A 7,053-nucleotide genomic window follows, 5' to 3' on the forward strand; every position below is an offset into this window, starting at 1 on the left:
GCTATGTAAAAATCTGAATTGACTTTATGTATATATTACATATATATTATATATATACACATGTATGTATATAATATATATTATATATATTATATATACATACACATGTATGTATATATAATATATATAATGTATATATAATATATTATGTATGTATAATATATATATTATGTATGTATATATAATATATATAATGTATATATATAATATATATTATATGTATTATATGTATGTATATATATTATATATATATACTTAAGAAAGCAGTAAGTTAAATAGTAATTGACTTAAATATATATTATATATATAGTATGTATATAATATATATAATAACAGGAAGGAGTTGACTTAGATATGGCAAAAATGATGAAGGTGGATTAGAAATGATAGAAATTTGGGAAATGTTCAGTACAGGGGAACTCATTAGAAAAAGATACACAGCCCTTGTCCTGGATCTTTTACTTCTTGGCTGTACAAACCTGACCCTTACAAGACTGACTTTCCTCATCTCCCCACCTCACAGAGGCATTAGGAAGATCAGTGGAGAAGTACACGGACAAGTTATAATGTGGTTCTCTCCAAGGCTGACCTGCTCTCTGTAATCTCAGTCTTCACATTTTCCAGATTCCGCCTTTATCGGCCGTGCTTTGTATTTCAGTAATTTGGGGTTTTTCCCATTCATTGTTATTGGCTCATTCTCTCCCTCTCACTTGGATTTCCAGTGTCCTAGAAGCAAAGTCCTCTTCCTTATGTATTAGTCAGCTAGGGCTGCCTAACAAAATACTGCAATTGGGTGCCTTAAACAACAGACCTTTCTTTCCTGGAGGCTGGAAGGCCAAGAGAGAGGTGTTGACAGTGTTGGTTTCTGACTTGCAAATGCTGCTTTCTCACTGTGCCCTCACATCACCTTTCCTCTGCACCATGCACAGAAAGAGAGGGGGATCTGTGGTGTCTCTTCCTCTTCTTATAAGGACAGGAGTCCTGTTGAATTAGAGCCCTGTCCCTATTACCTCATTTAAATGGAATGGCCTCTTTAAAGGCCTTACCTCCAAATACCGTCACATTGGGGGCTTAGGGCTTCAGCTTATTTTGGGGAGGATACAATTCGATCCGTAACACTTACCGGTTTTCTTCTTCTTCCTGCGTGAGCCAAACTAATGAAGCAATGGATATACACTAATGATTCCCAGACAGAGGTTGAATCACCCACAACGCTTTTTAAAATTAGAGAAATCCAAGCCCTGTTGAAGATCTACTGAACTAGAAAAGTTTGAGAATGGTACCCAGAGCTGTAATTTTTACATCTAGGTAGATGAATCTGAAATCACACCCATAGAATCACGATCTACGACCCCTGCCTCCACCCTCAGCATCCACTTCTTCAGTGTCTACTTCCTCCCCGTTCTCCCATTTTTATCCTTACTATTCCATTGAAACAATTCTTTCAAAGGCCACCAAATGGTTTCATAATTGCAAAATTGCATAGCATGTCTTCGGTCTTTAGTCTCATTAATTTTTCTGCAACAGTTGTGTGCCAGGGTATCCCTGTTCCATGAAAGGCTCTCCTTTTTGTTTTTTCATTGTTCCCACACGTGTCACATCTCTAACTCATCTACTTGAGTGTTCTTCATGGACTTTTATATCCCCATTCCCCAAAGCACTGTCCTCAGCACTTTTTTATTCTTTCTCAATAACGGACGGTAGTTTCTCATCCATTCCAACAACTTCAAACGTTATTTATCTGAACTATTTCTAAAGCTTGTAGATTACTCTTGTGAGCACCTTTCCCTATTAACCACTTCCAGATACACGTGTCCTCAGGAGTGCTCAAACCCAGCATATGTGTTTATTCTTCAATGCTGAGAGACAACCATGTGCCAGACCCTGTGCTAGGTTCTGGGGATGCAAGGTGAAAAGCAGAAATCGCCTTGCTTTCCCAGAACTGGCAGTTCAGCGAAGAAATAGAAACCAGATGCTACAACCTGCCATAAAAAGTACCATGAGCGGGGAAGCGCGGAGTGCTGAGGGACACAGCCAATCCAGATCTGGAAGTCAGGAAGCCTTCCTGGAAGGAGTAGTATATCGAAGTTGAGTCCTGATGTATGAGTAGGAGTCAGTGAGAAGAGGGAAGAGAAGAATTGATCGTAGTGACTGCCAATCAATTCTCGGCAGCCCAGCATCCAACTCCTATTCCTATTTTCCCCAGTCTCACTTGAGAGTGTCCTTGGGTACAAGCTGAGGGGCACCTTCCAGACAAAGGGCACTCTCCAGCATGGCAAACTGGGGGGTAGGAGGGCACATGACTTCAACATGGCCAGTTCAATGAGCTCTCCCGTGATCTTTTTTTAAGTTTTTATATATTTATTTTTGAGAGAGAGAGAGAGAATCCCAAGTCAGTGTGGAGCCCAACACAGGGCTCGAACCCATGAACTGTGAGATCATGACCTGAGTCGAACTCAGACACTCAACTGACTGAGCCACCTAGGTGCCCCCCTCCTAGGACTCTGAACCTTGAGCAAAGCAAGATCATGAGAAAAGCATTTTTTTTTCACACGCAAAAAAGACTGAAGTAAAGCACCCAAAGAGGTAAGAAAACAAACCTGAGGAGTGATGTTGTGGGAAAAGAACCTGGTATTTCAAGAAGGGAGAATATTGTGGTGCTCAAAATCTCTGGCTTTGGGGTCATGAAGACCACATTTGGGACTCTGCACTTTTCTTTGTGCTCTGTATGACCTTGTGCAGTTCTCTTAATTGTGAGATGGAATAATAATCATAGCTACATCTCAGGTTGCTTATACGAGCAACCGTATAGCTTAAACGAGCTATCTTGTGTAAAGCATTTAGCACCATGCCCAGCACATATTAGATGGACAAGTAGTCAACGAGGTCAGAAGGTCAGAGGGTCAAGGAAGGTAAGGATTGGAGCATGTGCCCTAGAGTCACATACCAGGGAAGGCCCTGGGAACTTGAAGACAGCAATTTACAAGAAGATAGAAGGACAGAAACTAGATTTCAATGGGTGCCAAGGATGCAACATGAAAAAAGCAGACAATAAATGGTAATGACTATTTACGGATATTTGGCTGGAATGGGGAAAATAAATTTGATGGTCTTTAGTGAATTACTTGGGATTGAGGGGAAATTTATTTTGGTGTTTTTTTTTCCAATATGAGAGATGCATAAGCATGTTTAAAAACTAATAGAAAGAGAGGTACCTTGGTGGCTCAGTCGGTTAAGTGTCTGAGTCTTGATTTCAGCTCAGGTCATGATCTCATGGTCATGGGGTGGAGACTCATGTCAAGTGTGGAGCCTGCTTAAGATTCTCCCTATCTCTTGGGGCGCCTGGGTGGCTCAGTCGGTTAAGCGTCCGACTTCGGCTCAGGTCATGATCTCACGGTCGTGAGTTTGAGCCCCGCGTTGGGCTCTGTGCTGACAGCTCAGAGCCTGGAGCCTGTTTCAGATTCTGTGTCTCCCTCTCTTTCTGCCTCTCCCCCATTCATGCTCTCTCTCTGTCTCAAAATAAATAAACGTTAAAAAAATTTTTTAAAAAAAGATTCTCCCTATCTCTCTCTCTCTCCTTCCCTTTGCCCCTCCCCTGCTCTCTCTCTCTCTCTCTCTCTCTCTGTCTCTCTCTCTCCCCCCCTCTAAAAAAAAGGGAAAAAATAATAGGAATAATAGGAAGAGACAATATTGAATAGAGAATTAAGATACAGAAAAGGGGACTAATCAATTCAATCTGTGGGCCTCAGAGTGTGGTTTCCATACCCCTAGGGGTCCCTGAAACCTTTTCAGGGACCAATCACAACTGTTTTCATAATTACTATAGGATGTTACTTGCCTCTCACTATATGGCTTTTGTATTGTTAATGCAAAAGCAATAGTGGGTGAAACTGTGGGCACTTCGCTGTGAACCAAAGCATCAAAGTGTCATGGTGGTATTTCTCTTCTTTACCCTCATCCACAGTAAACCAGTGCCAGTTCCACTCAAGAATGTCCTTGCTGAAGCACAAAATTACCAATTTTATTAAATCTTGACACTTGAGTGTATGTCTTTGTAATAAGCCATATGACAAAACGGGAGATACACAGAAAGCACTTCTATGTAGACTCAGTGTGATGGGTGTCTTCAGAAGGGATCTTGTTGGGAGTTGAACTAGGCTTTTGTCATGGAATACCATTTTTAATTTCAAAAATGGCCTACAAACTATGGCTATTCGAATGAGTGTTTGGAGGACATTTTCTTGGAAATGAGCAAAAATGAGGCTGTCACTTCAAGAAAAACTGACAATATTTGTTGGCAATAATACTTAAGCTTTGAAGCGAAAAGTATAATTTTGGAAAATTTGTTTCTGCCACTGTGAGTTTGACAGTTCTCAATGCTTTAATACTTTTCTGATGTGATTGGTGGTGATATTCATGAATATGGCATTTTTGATATTATAAAATAAAATGTGCCAACATTTGAAAGATCTGCATAATTCAATGAACCAATATTTTCCAAATGACTATGCATAATGTTTAAAATCATGCCATATTAGCAAAAGATTAGTTCAAAATGCAAATAGATTAATGGATTTTTAAAGTAACAAGCTATGGAAAACTCATTAATATGCCTTCAGGATCTACATGGCAGCTAATCTGTAGGAAAATATTACTTGTTGAGTTTTGGTATAATATTAAGTAAAACTATCCACAATTATCTGAAGAAGTTGTTAGAATAGTCCTCCCTTTTTCAGCTACACATATGTGTAAGGCAGGATTCTCTTCCCGTACTTCAACCAAATAATCATTTCACAATTGTATGCAGAAGCTGAAGCGAGAATCTGGTCGTCTTTGGTTAAACCAGACATTAAAGAAATTTACAAAAGTGTAAAATAATACTACTTTTCTCACTAATTTTTTTGTTTTGGAAAATATATGTATTTATCTTTTAAAATGCAATTGGGGTGCATGGGTGGCTCAGTCGGTTGGGCATCCTACTTCGGCTCATGTCATGATCTCATGGTTTGTGGGTTGGAGCCCTGCATCAGTCTCTGTGCTGACAGCTCAGATCCTGGAGCTTGCTTCAGATTCTCCATCTCATCTCTCTCTGCCCCTCCCCCCACTCACACTCGCTCGCTCTCTCTATCAAAAATAATTAAACATTAAAAAAATTTAATGCAACTTAATTAGCACATACTCAGGTTATTTTTTTTTAATTTTTTTTTAATGTTTATTTATTTTTGAGACAGAGAGAGATAGAGCATGAACAGGGGAGGAGCAGAGAGAGAGGGAGACACAGAATCTGAAACAGGCTCCAGGCTCTGAGCTGTCAGCACAGAGCCCGACGCGGGGCTTGAACTCACGGATCGTGAGATCATGACCTGAGCCGAAGTCAGAGGCTTAACCGACCCAGCCACCCAGGCGCCCCTCAGGTTATTTTTTTAAGTCAATTTATTTTTTAAATTCTCTGTTTCAGTTCCTAAAATGGTGTCAATACGTACACATAGTTCACATAAACAAGAAGTCCATTGGGGTGCTTTCAACTGTAAAGGGCTCCTGTGATCAAAAAGTTTGACCAGAAAGCTGGAAAAACAGTGGTACTAGAGTAGGCAGGAGAGGCAGAATGGGAGTGAAAGATTCCATCCAAGACGAAGGGAAGGCTATTTCTCCCATAGGAAACAAAGAAGGAGGAGAGGGTTAGGCAGATGCCAAGATATTTGGGGCTTGGAATTCAAAGGATTTCCCATCTGAAGTCTTGCTTTTCAGTGTGATGTAAGTGTTGGGGTTGTGTGTGGAAAGTGAGGGGAAAGGGGAAGGTAGCTCAGGCGTTTGAGAGACCCATGGAGCAGCTCTGGAGAACAGGAGAACCACCTGGCCACAGCCCTGCAGAGAGAAGACTAAGCAGCAATGGGGACAAGGGGTGAGGTGAACATTCCAAACCAGGGACAACGCTATACTCTTTACCCTGCCAAAGTAGCTTGGTTTTACTATAATTACTAAATTTCTTATCCATTTAATATTACAACCACACAGAAATAAGTAGAACAATATCTCAAAACACCTGTCTGTCCACCACCACCATTTTAACAATGCTAATGTTGGGGTGCCTGGGCAGTTCAGTCAGTTAAGTGTTCAACTCTTGATTTTGGCTCAGGTCATGATGTCATGGTTTGTGAGATCAAGTCCCATGTCAGGCTCTGCTCTGGCAGCACAGAACCTGCTTAAGATTCTCTCTCTCTCCCTCTTTCTCTCTCTCTGTCCCTCTTGTGCTCAGGCTCGCTCTATCCCTCTCTAAATAAATAAATAAATTTTAAAAACAAAACAAATGCTAATGTTTTGTCATAGGGAACACAGACTGAATATTTAAGCTAATTTATTTCTAGATACTATAAAATGTCTTTAAAAACTTTATTGGTAGTTTAGTCCACCCTTTATATTCTGATTTTATAATATACAGTTTTTAATTCTACTTCTGGTTGTTGATTTTGAAATGTAAATCTAGAAGATTGGACAATTGACAATCTTGCTGTTTTATTGTAGCTTCCAGGAACAAACAATTTTACTGGGGAAAATGGCTAAATGGATTTGTTTTCTTTTCTTTTTTTTTTTTTTTTGACTCTTAACAACTATTTATTATAAACCATAAGTTAAAGTTGTTTCAATGAAGAAAACTATATGGATTTTGAAGATATTTTCCTCTAAACAAATGATGCTATTTTAAATAAGAGGTAAGAGCTAAGCGTATTTAAAATTTTGGTCAACAATCTCCTTCAGGGTTTACTCAAGGATTAAATCCTGAATTATTTCATTATATTATTCATTGTTTTTTCTAATATGAAATTCATTGTCAAATTGGTTTCCATACAACACCCAGCTCATCCAAACAGGTGCCCTCCTCAGTGCCCATCACCCACTTTCCCCTCCCTCCCACCCCCCATCAACCCTCAGTTTATTTTCAGTTTTTAAGAGTCTCTTATGGTTTGCTTCCTTCCCTCTCTGTAACTTTTTTTCCTCCTTCCCCTCCCCCATGGTTTTCTGTTAAGTTTCTCAGGATCCACATAAGAGTGAAAA

The sequence above is a fragment of the Herpailurus yagouaroundi genome, unplaced genomic scaffold (assembly GCF_014898765.1).
Source record: "Herpailurus yagouaroundi ecotype Mexico unplaced genomic scaffold, PumYag 142, whole genome shotgun sequence".
NCBI classification, from domain to species: domain Eukaryota; kingdom Metazoa; phylum Chordata; class Mammalia; order Carnivora; family Felidae; genus Herpailurus; species Herpailurus yagouaroundi.